Raw genomic sequence first — 16,525 nt, forward strand, 5'->3', positions numbered from 1 at the left:
TTTTTTGGTTTTGTTTTGCTGTTTGTTCGAGACAAATAAACAATGGCAGAACAAACAAACAAAAATAAGAGTCATGGCCTGAACATCTCATCTACATGAGAATATTCAGTTATAGGAATAACGCCACCTACTGGCAACAGGAAGTGACATGTTTAACACGTGTCGCAACATGTTAAAAATCCCATTGAGTTCTAAACATGCAAGAAACATGTTAAAACATGCTAGCGAAACTTAGCTAAGTGTTAAAGCACGCTAATTCAAATATAGGCAAATCCACGGAGAACCTAACACGGCATTAGGACGAACGTAAAGAGGGCTGTGTTTACCCACTTTGTTGGGGAAGTTCATGTCTGCGCCAAATCTGCGTGGATATACCGCGAAATCCAGCGGATGTGACGTGCATGCGCGCTCCTGAGCCTCTCTCCTATTTATAGTGACTCCTATAGTCAGTGTGTCGGCACTGCAGCTAATGCCTGCAGTTATTTTCCTTAGTTATAACTGCAGTTATGCCTATGTTGTGTGCCAGAGTATTTTTTTTTGGAGTACTACAGAGTCACTACATGGAGTCTGATAGCACCAAAAAACGACCTGCCTCTTGCCAGCACAACACAGACTCTCCAACACAAACTCCACATAAATATAAAAAAACTTCAGACGAAAACACGGATCAACAGTGCAGAGCGTTGGAATTGTGGAGAAACCTCCGCTTTGTTTTAGGTAGGTATATTTAGCAGGTATAATAACAGACCCGGAGTTGGCTTTTGTGATTGTTTCTCCGGTGTGTTGACAGTCTCAGTGTGGCCGGCGCCATGAGTGCTCGCTCTTAAATTCGATCACGCGCACGAGCGCTCTTGTAAAAATTTGTTGCAATCTGAAACATCACCGCTAGAGGCTGCTAAAAACTACACATAGCCCCTTTAAATTGTTTTATCTTTATGTTGAATAAAAAAATAAAAGCAAACTCTGTTTTCTATTGAATAAACAATGGTGGACGCCAATTAATTGTCAGTTAAAACACAGATTGTTGTGAAAAGCATGCAATTTGTTCAGTTATAAGACTTTATAAACAGTCTTTTATTTTGTGTTACAGCTTTTATATGTAAGCTGTTTATAAACACAGAGACATGATTTGATAAAAATGTTTTATTGGGTTTATAAAAACTACACAGAGACTCGGTTTAAAGAAAGATTGAAAGATGAAAAGAATATGGGAAACCGTATTTAGGAAAATTATTTTATTGAGGAATGTTGTAACGCACGGACAGAGGCGGTCTGGCTGGCCATGTGCAGCACTTTATTTCAACTTAAACACAAGCAGACATGAACCCAGGCAAACAGTTAACACTGTTTATATACATATAAACATACATATATACAAGGAGAATGTGATCCAGCAACTCGTGGTGATAACAGGCTTAGGTCGAGGCAGGCAGCACAGGTTCATAAACTTCCAGAAGACAGGCAAGGGTAACTTGAGTTTTGGAAAAAAAAAAAGAATACTAAAACAGGGAATAATGCTCAGAGATGTAACAAGACTTCGCACCAGATCACTCAGGCTTAGGATAGTAATCCCGTAATCAAACACAACTGATTAAACATAATGAGTCCATGGTGAAAACATAACACAAGGGAGAGTGCCCTCCAGTGGCTCAAGCGGGCATACATGCATTTCATTTCAACAGGCATCAATCATTTCAAAAACACAATAAAAACGAAAAAAAAAAAAAAAAAAATCTTACTGAAAATGACATTGAGTGGCACATGGAATAATAATTATCAATAATCTGGCAGCAAACTGAATTATTTCAGAAAAAAAAATAAAAATGTATATACAGTGGTGAGCACCGGTAAGAGACCAACACAAATTGGCAACGACAATAAGGATTTAGCTTAAAACCTATTAAAACAGTAATTTTGTAGGATGTTTTTACATTTTTTACTGAGTTGACACCAGTATTAAAGAAACACATATGAAGCATGCATATAGTAAGGAAAAAGCAAGTATTACCTTAATGTGTTCCAGACCAAAAGGAGGTCTGAGAGATCGCTGAGAGGCCGCGCTCGAAGGAGAAAGATGAAGGTGGAGGGGAAAAAACTCAGAACTTTTTATTAGAAAATTGTGAAAGGAGTTAACCAAGATCTGGGATTGGATAAATTGTGCATATGAAATTGTGTGATATGTAACATGCATTATAAAAAGTATAAACAGTATTCCATGTATAAATAAATAATTCCAGTTAGAGCCAGCCTCTCCATAGTTTGATGATCCAAGCCTGACACCTGCTGGTGGAACTTGTGAACGGATTTTATTATACTTTAAGTCATTTAGTTTCTCAAAGTTTCCATACAAAGTAAAAAGTTATTCTAAAAAAAGATTGCCTGCCACAAGTCTCTGCTTTCTATAAAGATCTAAACCACGGAGGGGTTCTAGACTGTAAGCATGAATTTGGATACTTGGATACATAGTATAGAATTCGACCTAAACTTTACCTTACCTGAGATTATAAACAAAATAAGGTAGAAGGTGCTGATGATCTATATATAGGAGGTGAGTGAAATACATTTGATTATAAAGATGAAAAAAAAAAATGTCCAAATACATGATTCAAGACAGAAATGCACAATTTATGAAAATAACATCCATGCTGCTTAAATTACACCTATTGCTATGCTTTCAAGGTTTGCTCCCTGGTCTCACCAGAATTATCTACAAGGCAGAGGACAGTGGTTGGTCATTAAGTGACCTCTGGGGACCACTCCGACTCCGAGATCCCCTGCCATGTTAGCCTGAGGCCCCGGGGCACCCAGTTACCGTGTGTAGCCACGAGGAGGCCTGGCAGAAGTCTTGGTGAGGAGAGGCTTTGTACTGGCAGGGAGAACCACAAAGGGCTAGCCAGCGGCAGCAAGCAGTAAGCGAGAGAAAGAGGCAGGAAAATAAGAGACAAGCATGCATCTTCCTTCACTTACTGCAACACTGCACTAGACGCATCACAACACCCTGTGCATTACACACTTACACACACACACATGACCACGTATGGGTTTTGCGCAACTTGCAGGGTAGCCACGAATACAAGGCGGTCTGGTTGTCTTAGGCTGACAGTCCAGACAGTCTGCAGCCCATCCGAACCATCAGCGTAGGAGTCAGACCATGCCAAGCAGTGGTGGGAACCGCAGAAGTGGACAAAACCTATTGGTGGTCTAGTGGGTCGATAGATCCTGGATTCAAGCAGGTCAACAAAGACTGACCACATGGCGTAGGTGTCCAAAACTGTGTCTACGTACGACACATTATGGTCTTGACACCACATCAAGGAATCAGTTTTGCACAGTGACCTGCAGGAGCCGGAAGGGCCATTCTAAAAGACAACCCATGGGGATCCATCGAGCACCGAACCTACCATGAGGGAGTGATAACACCCCCACCGTCGCCCAAGGACTCAGTCTGCAGGGCTTCCCCAAGGGCTGGAGGAACTTCTGAAATACATCAAGAAAAGACAAGTCAGCATGCTGAATTCAACGCTAACCTCACTGTTGAAAGAGAGAGAGATCTAAGAAGAAAGATTGGATTAGTAAGGTAAAGTGAGGTGGATTAGTGAAAAAAGGGCTAGCCAGCGGCAGCAAGCAGTAAGCGAGAGAAAGAGGCAGCAAAATAAGAGACAAGCATGCACTTCACTTACTGCAACACTGCACTAGACACATCACAACACCCTGTGCATTACACACTTACACACACACACACACACACACACACACATGACCACGTATGGGTTTTGCGCAACTTGCGGGGTTGCCACTAGGTTTTGGCCACTTCTTCGGTTCCCACCACTACATGGCATGGTCTGGTTCCCTTAGTTTGACGGTCGAGACAGTCTGCAGCCCATCCGAACCATCAGGCGAAGTCAGACCATGCCATGCAGTGGTGGGAACCGCAGAAGTGGCCAAAACCTACTGGTGGTCTATAGATCCTGGATCTTTCAGCACACCACCCTGTGGTGCCAAGCAGGTCCCGTAGTGGTCAAGACACAATGGTCTTGACACCACATCAATGAATCGGTTTTGCACAGTGACCTGCAGGACCCGGGACAAAGGCTTTTAGCAGTTCTAAAAGACAACCCATGGTGACCCATCAACCACCGAACCTACCATGAGGGAGTGATAACACCCCCACCGTCGCTCAAGGACTCAGTCACCGTTCCCCAAGGGCTGGAGGAAGTTCTGAAATACATCAAGAAAAGACAAGTCAGCATGCTGAATTCAACGCTAACCTGCTTAGCACTGTTGAGAGAGAGAGAGAGAGAGAGAGAGAGAGAGAGAGAGAGAGAGAGAGAGAGAGAGAGAGAGAGAGAGAGAGAGAGAGAGAGAGAGAGAGAGAGAGAGAGAGAGAGAGAGAGAGAGAGAGAGAGAGAGAGAGAGAGAGAGAGAGAGAGAGAGAGAGAGAGAGAGAGAGAGAGAGAGAGAGAGAGAGAGAGAGAGAGAGAGAGAGAGAGAGAGAGAGAGAGAGAGTTTGAGAGAGAGAGAGCGCGCTCTAAGAAGAAAGATTGGATTAGTGGATTAGTAAGGTAAGGTTTAGTGAAAAAAGAAAGTGTTCTTTCTCCATTCGCCCTTTAATAGAGAAAAAACGGTTGAATCTGTGTACCTGATTCAACTCATCAGCTGATTATCACATGGGTTAATGAGCTGATGAGTTGAATCAGGTGTGTTTGATTAGGGAGACAAAGAAAACGTGCAGTGTTGGGGGCACACCAGCTAACATGAGTCCAGTGGCGGATCACTGGTGTTTTGCTCATCGTTATTCTAGTGGACCTCCAGTGGCAGCCGCCGATTTACCGACGGTGGTTATCGTGCCGCTGGTTTATAATAAGTGTTTACGACCACGGTCGGTTCATGGTCCTATAATCAGTTACTCATGCTAACCAAAAAAAAAAAAAAAAAAGCAATGTACACCAGACCCGTCTCAATAGCAGTTGCAAATGGCTAATTGCGCTGGTACTTGTGCCTAGTGACAATAAAGGCTACTACAAATATGTTTTTATTAAATTAATTTTCAGTTGATACATTAATTCAATTAATACATTTATATTTATTCAATTCATCATTTTATTCCACGTGACTATTAGTCAAGTTACATGATATTAAACAGTTACATATCCTACAATAGGATAATTTATGTATATTTGTACCCTTATGAAAATTAACCATATGGTTTTACCACAGCATTTGCAGTAAAATCATAGTAGCTAACAAAATGAACCATTGGTTTCAAAACAACTAAGGTTTAAAAACCTATGGTTATGATCTATAGTTGTCATCATGATTACCATAATTTTACAGCAATTAAACCATTTAGTAGAACCATGGTTTTGAAAAAAATAAAAAATAACATGGTTGGTACCATAGTAAAACCATAGTGCTTTTCACAATACAAATAGTTTCAAAGAAGCTTTACAGAAAATGCATGTTTAAGGTTACAATCGCAAAATATCCTTTAATCAGCCAGAGGCGACTGCTACTGCTACTTCACAGGACAGCATCTTCTGGCAAAAAAAGTAATGTCCATAAGAAAATACAAGTCATGAGTTCAAACTCAAGTTCAGTTAAACAGAGTCATCCCAATTTCTAAAGGGCAATGTGTTTGCAGAATTTCAACACGCTATTGTTACAATGTTGGTAAATGAACAATGTTTACTCTTTCTCTGAGTGTTATGTGTAGTGTTTACCGGTATGTGTCAGCAAAACTGTCATGCAAACCTTCCCTTACCCGATGTTTCACAGAAAAGGCTTAAGTCCCAGACTGGGACATTTGCACATAGGTGCAAAAATGCATGTCAAAAAATAATGTTTTTGTAAAATGTAAAATGTTTTTTTTTTCTAAAGTACATTTTAAAAAGGTACTTAAATATTAAAATTTAATCCTGGCTTAAAGGGATAGTTCACCCCAAAATGTAAACTCTGTCAGTAATGACTCTCCCTCATGTTGTTCAACCCCGTAAGACTTTCGTTCATCTTCGGAACACAAATGAAGATATTTGTGATTAAATCTGAGAGCTGGGTCACTCCTCCATAGGCCAAGGGATTGAAACTTGCCGGCCCAGAAAAGTTATTAAAGAAATCGTTAAAATAGTCCAAGTGACTACAGTGACTCAATCTTAAGTTTACCAAGCGACGAGAATACTTTTTGGGCGTAAAAAAAACAAACAAAAATAATGACTTTATTCAAGTATTAATTTCCTTCTCTGTCGGCCTCGAGATAGTTCACGTAGTGTAACAGCGCAGCGCTTCTGTGTTGTACGTCACACGCAGGCCGACGCTGGTCACGTGTGTGATGCGTGTAACGTTCATATACGCAATTATACTAAATGAATATCTCGAGGCCCACAGAGAAGGAAATGAATAGTTGAATAAAGTCGTTATTTTTGTTTGTTTTTTTTGCGCTCAAAAAGTATTCTCGTTGAGCACTGTTGAGTCACCTGGACTTTAATAACTTTTCGGGGCCGGCAGGTTTTCAATCCATTAGATTAGAAGCCTATGGAGGCTAAGCCTATCGATCCAGCTCTCAGATTTAATCACAAATATGCGTGTTCCGAAGATGAACGAAGTCTTACGGGGTTGAACAACATGAGGGAGTAATTACTGACAGAATTTACATTTTGGGTCGAACTATCCCTTTAATCTAAGCCCTGCCTGTAAAACCGGGCCAATGCAATATAAGGATAATATCTGGCAGTTTTGTATGTCCATCTATAGTTGTCATCATCTAAAGTCTTCTAGAGTGTTGGTGTCATTAGAAGTCTTCACAAGTGAGGCTGGATCCAAACTGGAGCTGCTGTAATCTCTAGTAAACTTGCTGAGCATCCTGAGATAGAAACAAGGAAACAACAGGAGAAAGATTAGCATAGTGGCATATGCATAAAGCATAGCATAGCTGCTGTCATATTATTTCAGGCATGATCATGTGCACTTTTTACCATTTCATCACATATAAACACTATAGTGCAAGATTATGAGATGTGTTAATTGAATGCTTTCTGGATAAAGAGATGTGTCTTTAATCTAGATTTATATTAGAATCGTGTTTCTGGGCCTCAGGAAGGTTATTCTAGAGTTCATTCAATTGAATTAATAGGAAATCGTCTGATTTTAATGAGTAAACATGATCTGACGAGTCAGCATTTTTATATTTGAATACTTATTATATATTATAACAATGCAAACGTCCTAAACATTTCTGAGTATTGTTAAAAACAGTTGTGCTGATTAATATTTTTGTGTACAGTGTACCAGTTTAATCCATTTTCTATTTTCTCTCTCCAGGATTAATTGTTAAATAGACCCAACGTGTTTTTTACACACTCTAAATGGTCACTACTGTTCAAAAGTTTGGGTTCAATAAAATAAAAAATAAATCATATTTTTATTCAGCAAGGATGCATTAAATTGACCAGAAAGGAAAGGAAAGATTTCTGTTTCAAATGAATGCTGCTTTTTTTCCCCTTTCTATTCATCAAATAGTCCTGAAAAAGACAAAAATATGAAGCAGCACTGATTTCAACACTGATAATAAATCACAAATGTTTTATCAAATCATTATATTAGAATGATTTCTGAAGGATGATGTATAGAAAACCATATAAATTCTCCATAGAAAACAATGTTTTAATATTATTTCACAATATTACTGTTTTTACTGTATTTTTAATTAAATAAATGCAGTCTTGGTGAGACTTCTTTCAAAACAATATTGCACCAATAACATTAGTGTATGTTTGAAGTTTTAGTTTAGTTCCTTTATTGTCCACAAGTGGAAATGTGTATTTTACTTACTAGTCATATGGTTGATGGTGCCTTAGAGATTGATGATCAGCTCAACTCTGCATGGAACGATCTAAGAACACAACACACCATTTGTCACAGAGCCAACAATATTATTATACAATGACACAGGTTTATTAAAAGGAAAGAAGCTACAGCAGAGATGAAATTCAGAAAAGAGAAAGAAAAAATTATTTCTTAATTAGGATAACAGAATTTATGTTTTTAGGTTTACTTATTCATTGTGTTGTGTTCTAAATCTAGTGTCTCGATCAATGATGCATAAAGAACATCATGATTTAGCTTATTCGCCATTGTGCTGCTACAAAATGAATGCCAAGCAAGACACTGTGAAGCATATGTGTCTGTGCTATAACATTTGTACATTTTAGTCCCAATTAAAAAATGTTAATATTTTGTCTGAAAATTGTGATGAAAAAAAAAAACGAACATGAAACCTCTGTTGTAGGGTCAGCAGTTTTGTTGCTGCTGAAATCACAGAACAATTTTGATCAATATTTATTAAACCATTGAGCTAGTGTCAGCCGTGTACGTGACGTCATCGATTAACAGTACTTCTATATCTATAAATTACAGGAACGTCTGTCTGTCTGTGTGTCTGTCTGTTATTCACATATCTCTCGAACCGTTAGTCCGGATGGATTTCAAACTTGACGTGTCTTGCTACGGGCACGAGAAAGTGCAGTGCCGAGTTTGACGTTGTTTGGATAAGAAATGCAAAAGATATCGTTAAGTATGTCGGTAAAAGAAGCACACATTGAAGTTGTGGTTTAAAAATAAACATTCTGTCAGCTAAACATTAATTCAGCTACACTGTTTCCCTCTAAATATTGTAGTTATTCAGAAGTAGTTAGTATATAGTTCAATTTTCCATATTTATTGTATGTCGTTATGTCAGTATCGGTATTTGCTTTCAATCATGCACAATTAAAAATGTCACTGAACTTTTACTGTGTAATTGAAACAATAAGCACTCAAACACACCAAACCAACAATTACTAAAAACATACACAAAAACTGTCAAATAAATTAATCGCGATAAAAAACTATACAGTACACACACACGAATATATAAATATAATATAGCCTATACACAGACACACATACACATCTATCTATCTATAAATTACAGAAACGTCTGTCTGTGTGTCTGTTATTCGCATATCTCGGTAAAAAAAGCACACATTGAAGATGTTTAGATGTTGTTTAGAAGGTTGTGATTTAAAAATAAACATTGACATTAGAGGGTTGTGGTTTAAAAATATCTGAATATTATATTTTATTCACGGCCATCATTTGTAGTAGCCTATTCACAAACTGTTTGCTCAAGCGTAGCGTTTTCTCGGAGTTCACTGTGTCGCTGCTCCCTGAATCGTCACGCTTATTCATTTGTGGATGTTAACTGAATCTGTAAATCAGCTACACTGTTTACTTCTGAATATATTATATTTTATTCTGGTGCGCTTAACGTTATCTCAGAGTTTAGACTCCTGCTAGGCTAGCCTAGGCTATTCAGCAACTCAAACAAACATACCAAACCAACAGTTACTAAAAACACACAAAAACAGATTTTGCACGGGCATATCTGTTATTTGCATATCTCTCGAACCGTTAGTCCGGATGGATTTCAAACTTGACAGGTGTCTTGCTACGGGCACGAGGAAGTGCAGTGCCGAGTTTGACATTGTTTGGATTAGAAATGCAAAAGATATCGGTAAATATATCGGTAAAAGAAGCACACATTGGCTTTTGCCGCTCTAGCCGCTGGTCACTCTGGCTCACACTGCACACTGAGTGAGCACAGCGCAGGACCAGAGACAGAGAGGGTCGAAGAAAGCTGATTTTGCACGGGCAGTCGGGCACTGCACTAGTTTATGTTAAATACATACCTCACTTCTAATCAAAATCTTTACTAAACTGGCAAAAAGGCACCCAGTTACCGTGTGTAGCCACGAGGAGGCCTGGCAGGAGTCTAGGTGAAGGAGAGGCTTTGTACTGCAGGGAGAAGGCTACTTCCCTATTCACCACAAAGGGCTAGCCAGCGGCAGCAGGCAGTAAGCGAGAGAAAGAGGCAGCAAAATAAGAGACAAGCATGCAACACTGCACTAGACGCATCACACACACACACACACACACACACACACACACACACACACACAAAACATAAAAATACATAGTGAATCAGGCTCAAACAGCTTAATCTACCTCTTAATCTATATGATGACATAAAATGGGATTAAAAGCCCAAACATTCATAAACAAAAGCTCAAGCTATAAAGTTAGCCTAACGTTACCTCTTCTGAAAACGGTTGAGATGCTAACGGACTTTCCGAAGACATTTATAAAGTAAATATTAAACAGAAGCGTGTCAATTACAAGTGTCAAGAACAGTTGTGTGTTTTTAGAGACTAAACTCACCTGAAAGCAGTGAAAACAACAGCGAGAGTCGGAACTTTGCCGCTTCCCAGCTAACACAGTACGTTGTGACGACGTCGTCATTTGGTCAGTGTGACATTACTTTATGGCAACGTTGTGAGGACGTCGTGGTAAAGTTCCTTTTTTTTTATAATCTTGGCTAACGTTCCAGAAACGTCGAGGGCACGTCCTCAAAAGACGTCGCTAGTTTATCCCATGGAAAACGTTGTAAAGACGTGGTCAACTGGTCACCAGATAATTTAATAAAATCTTTGATTAATTAATTACATTTCCCATATAATATCCAAATGGCATCACTAATACTTGTAACGCAATTTTCTGGAAAGTTATCTGGAGACCAGTTCTTCTTCTTCTTCTTCTTCTTCTTCTTCTTTCAGGTTTAATGGCAGTTGGCAAACCAAACTTTAATGGTGCATTCCCGCCACCTACTGGATTCTTCTTCTTCTTCTTGTTATTTTACGGCGGTTGGCATCCAACTTATTGGTGCATTTCCGCCACCTTCTGCTCCGGAGTGTGGAACAGAAAATAGGTTTACAGACTAAATCCCCCTCTCCCACTCACACACACACACCTCCTCCCATTCATTCTGCATGTTAATAATTTTAATAGTAATAACAACAATTATTATTACCACCATATTTACAACATCAAAATTTATACTTTAACCCTCATCCATACTACCTTTATTTATATTCTATTAAAAACCCCTATTTCTCTTAAGAAAGTCATAAGAATTCTAGTCTGAACCCTATCACTACTCAATAACCCTTTTAATGTGATGTTCTGAACTCCCATCTCCCTCAGCTTATTCCTCATCATCTCTCTCTGTGCTCCATACCTACTACATCTCAAAATTATATGCTCTACAGACTCCTCTTCCTGGCATCCTTCACACAATCCAGTATTATGTTTCCCTATTAACTTAAGCGTTTTATTTAATAAACAATGTCCCATTCTTAACCTAGAGATCACAATTTCTTCTCTCCTATTTCCACTTCCAACCCTTGTTTCTTTAACTTCCCTTTGAATTTGATATAAGTGTCTCCCTGTCCTCTCTCTATCCCACATTTCTTGCCACTTTTGATTTATTTTCTCCCATATCACACTTTTAACTTCTGCTTTACTAATACTAACTTGCATTTCTATATTTCCTTTTGTTAATGCCCTTTTTGCTAATTGATCAGCCATTTCATTCCCCCTTATCCCTACATGTCCTGGTACCCATATAAACGTTACTTGTCCACCTTGGTTAACTATTCTTGTTACTGACTGAAGTACTTCCCACAGAATATCTTGACGACTTTTGGATTTGAATGACCGAAGACTTGTTAAAACTGCTGATGAATCTGAGCATAACAATACTTTTTCCTGTGCCGTCCTTTCTACCCATCGTAATGCAATTAATATAGCCAACATTTCCACTGTATAAACCCCTAATTGATTAGATGTTCTCCTATTGATTCCTGTTCCTTTATCTGGTATCACCACCCCTAATCCTGTTGCTTCCGTCTCTGGATTCTTAGCTCCATCAGTATAAATCTGTATATATGTATTATATTTTTCCAACAACCGATTATTGAACAGTCTTTCTAAATTAATTTCCTCCTGAGCCTTCCTTTTTTCCTGTAACACAAACCAGTCTACCTCTGGCCAAACTATCTTCCATGGCGCAATCTCTGGATAAACTATCGTGGGACTCATCCTCAAATTATACACTTGTAGTTCCTTGGCTATTTCATTTCCAATCCGTCCAAAATTTTCCTTTAAATTTTTCCCATACTCCCAGCTTTCCTGCAATACTGCCTTAGTGATATGTGAATTATTATGTCCTTTTAAACCAGCCCAATAGTTAGCCATTAACTGTTTCCTCCTTAAATCTAGTGGTAATTCTCCCATTTCTACCTGAATGGCTGCTACAGGAGTTGTTTTGACTGCTCCACAGCATATTCTCAGGGCCTGAGCCTGGATTACCACCTACTGGATTGGAGTGTGGATAACGTTATGGTAGTAATGACCTAAATCCTCCTGTTAATTAAATGAGTATCTTTTAAAAAATGAAATAGTAATTCATATTTTTTAAATTGCTTTGGACCATTCCCTAATAATGCTTTGATAGAAAAAACTTCAATTTCCATTTCTTTTAATACTTGAAATAATTTAAATCTTTCTCTCGCATAAGCCTCACATTCCAATAATACATGTTCCACTGTTTCCATTTTTCCGGAACTACATTTGTCACAATATCCAGTCTGGTGTTTCCCAATCCTGGCCATACTTTGATTTAGTAAACAATGGCCAATACGCATTCTTGAAATTATAACATCCCTCCTCCTATTACCAAAATTTCTCCTTTCTAAACCAACTGTTCCTTGAATTTTGTATAAATGCCGACCCATATGTCCACTATCCCACTCCTTCTGCCATTTCTTCCTAATTTCTTTTGCTATTATACTTTTTATCTCAGTCTTACTTAATGCAATTTTAATATCAACTTCTTGGAATTTTATGGCCTGTTTGGCTAAACTATCCACCTCTTCATTTCCTGCAACCCCCATATGAGCTGGTATCCAAAGAAAATTAATAACGATTCTCAATTGTTTGATTCTAAAAAGACTTTGTAATATTTCATAAATTAAGTCCTGTCTAGCTGTAGAAATACCACTTGCTATACTTTCAATTGCAGATAAAGAGTCTGTGCATATAACTGATCTGCTTGGCTGAACTTCTTCAACCCACTGTAATGCTAATATAATTGCAATTAATTCTGATGTAAATACTGACTGGAGACCAGTTGACCACGTCTCTCTACAACGTTCTCCATGGGATAAACGAGCGACGTCTTTTGAGAACGTGCCAACAACGTTTCTGGAACGTTAGCCAAGATTATAAAAAAATGGAACTTTACCACGACGTCCTCACAACGTGTCCTAATGACTAAATAAAACAATGCAACTGCACAAACAGGCTTTAAAAGTTTTATTAAAATAGGAAAAACAGAACAAAGATTTTTACAGCATTTTAAAAATAAATAACTGCGCAAATAGTATTAAAAGCAGGACCAATAAAAGAGGAGGAGGAGGAGGAGGAGGAGGAGGAGAGGGGGATAAACTATTTGAGCAAAACAATGAAGTTAAATGCAATTTCATGTCGACTTCACACGTAACATGTTAACATGAGACTGAAATGAGAATCACGTACCAGTCCAGAGAACGGGCCGCTTTACACCAGTAACACCACCTAGAAAAATGATTAACCTCAAAACACATTTTTTACAATCAACAGCATGAATATTTTAAGAAGTGATTTATTCGTACAAAATCAAATCATACACCAGAGTTTCTCTTCATAAAGTTTTATTAAAACAACAATTACAATACAACATTCATCAGTAAAATAAATATGGCATATTCAGAACTCTTTAACAATAATGCTACACAACACTACACAAAATAACAAGTGCAAAAACAGGTCGCAGAAATCCACACGTCGGAGAATAGATTTCATCAACGTTTGCTGGAATTCAAAACTTAACCGAATTAAGCTTTTTATCTTAATTACTCAATGTATAAAGTCTGGCGTTCACATCTCTCATTAAGTTTATTTCGTTATCGCTCCACGTTACTTGTATTTCCATGACAACATTTTTTTTGTAAATATGCTGTAGTTTCAGAAGCTGTATATCGCAAAACACGAGCAGAAATGTTAAGTAAAAAAAAAAAAGTGCGTGTCATTTTCCTACATACATATTACATATATTAATACTACTATTAAGGTTTAATTTATTTATTTCCAGTTAATATTTTTAGCACTTAAAACGTAAACTTATTTCAGTTTATTATGAAAAGCAACATTTCTAATATTAATGATCTAAATTAAAAGTTTAAATTTAGTTTGTTTTCCAACTCAAATTTATTTTAGCTTTATTTCAACTAACAGAAATGTTTTTAACAGTTTTAGTTAAAGTTAACAATAATAACCCTGGAACAAATGTCTGTTAAAAATGTGTACATTAATTTTCGCACTAAATTTAACGCAACATGATGTACGAATTAACGTACGAAAAACTGCAGCGATTCTGCTCGTGTTTCACGAACGACGCCAAGTGTTTGTAAATAAAATGATGTTGCAATAACATAATCGCAGCTCAGTTACGAGAATGTGTGTGAGAACTGGCAGCTTAATTGAAGTTTACGTTTATAATAACAATAACTTTAATGTGTCAACAAAAAAAATTGGCACCAAACATTTAAAAATTAGCAACATGTTTTGTGCAATAAAGCAATACATTTGAATGTGCACACTGAAAAAAAACAATGTTTTACTGTCATTGTTCGTAATGAAACCCTTTTCATGATTCTGAAAGATTCATTCAGGGATGTTTCCAATCTTTCCTCCACACATCGAATTTAAAGGGATTTTTTTTAGATAAATGTTAACCGTTGAAATGCAAACATATAAACAGGAAGTGCTTAAAGAGGAATGACAGATTCCCAGTCCTGAATAACACATGATGGAAGACAGAGAGAGTTCTGAGTTCACGTCAAAACACACACACACACACACACACACACACACACACACACACACACACACACACACACACACACACACACACACACACACACACACACACACACACACACACACACACACACACACACACACACACACACACACACACACACACAACCACAGAGTGTGTTATTGTCCTGATTTGCGGGGCGTGGCCACTTGCCTCTTCTTCGCCTGGTTGAAGTCTGTTTGGATTAAAGAAAGCGTCTATTATTACTCAAACTGTCATTCATACCATCATTATTACTCAGCATTTACTCCTACTTACACTATTGGGATTGCTCACATGATAATTCAACCGTTTATATATTTACACATTTCGTTCAAAAGTTTTGGATCGATAAGCCTTTAAAATTTTTAAAAGAAGTCTTTACTCCAGTCTTCAGTGTCACATGATCCTTCAGAAATCACTGTAATATGATGATTTGATGCTCAAGAAACATTTATGATTATTATCAGTGTTGAAAACAGGTTTTTTTTACAGTTTTTATTTCAGGATTCTTTGATGAATAGCAAGTTCAGAAGAACAGCATTTATCTGAAATATAACCTTTTGTAACATTAAACACTAGCCTACCATTCAAAAGTTTGAGGTCAGTAAGAATTTTTATTTTAATTTTTGGGGGAAATAAATAAAATAAATCAATACTTTTATTCATCAAGGATTGATAAATTGATCAAAAGTTACAGACATTTATAATGTTACAAAATAAATGCTGTTCTTTCGAACTTTCTATTCATCAAAGAATCCTGGAAACAGATTGCACACAACTGTTTTCAACATTGATAATAATATTTCAGTCAGATCATCATATTATAGTGATTTCTGAAGGATCATGTGACACTGAAGACTGGAGTAATGATGCTGAAAATTCAGCTTTGATCACAGGAATACATTACACTTTACTATATATTCACATAGAAAACCGCCGTTTTAAAGTCTAATAATTTCAGAATATTCGTTTTATATATATATATATATATATATATATATATATATATATAGGCCTATATAAATGCAGCCTTGGTCGCGAGAGAGACCGAGTGTGTCCGAGCGCGCGCTCGACAGTGCGAGAGAGACCGAGTGTGTCCGAGCGCGCGCTCGACAGTGCGAGAGAGACCGAGTGTGTCCGAGCGCGCGCTCGACAGTGCGAGAGAGACCGAGTGTGTCCGCGAGCGCGCGCTCGACAGTGCGAGAGAGACCGAGTGTGTCCGAGCGCGCGCTCGACAGTGCGAGAGAGACCGAGTGTGTCCGCGAGCACGCTCGACAGTGCGAGAGAGACCGAGTGTGTCCGAGCGAGCGCTCGACAGTGCGAGAGAGACCGAGTGTGTCTGCGAGCACGCTCGACAGTGCGAGAGAGACCGAGTGTGTCCGCGAGCGCTCGACAGTGCGAGAGAGACCGAGTGTGTCCGAGCGAGCGCTCGACAGTGCGAGAGAGACCGAGTGTGTCCGAGCAAGCGCTCGACAGTGCGAGAGAGACCGAGTGTGTCCGAGCGAGCGCTCGACAGTGCGAGAGAGACCGAGTGTGTCCGAGCGCGCGCTCGACAGAGCGAGAGAGACCGAGTGTGTCCGCGAGCGCTCGACAGTGCGAGAGAGACCGAGTGTGTCCGAGCGCGCGCTCGACAGTGCGAGAGAGACCGAGTGTGTCCGAGCGCGCGCTCGACAGAGCGAGAGAGACCGAGTG

Source organism: Rhinichthys klamathensis, unplaced genomic scaffold, assembly GCF_029890125.1.
Source record: "Rhinichthys klamathensis goyatoka isolate OS25496 unplaced genomic scaffold, OSU_Roscu_1.1 h1tg000504l_1, whole genome shotgun sequence".
NCBI classification, from domain to species: Eukaryota; Metazoa; Chordata; class Actinopteri; order Cypriniformes; family Leuciscidae; genus Rhinichthys; species Rhinichthys klamathensis.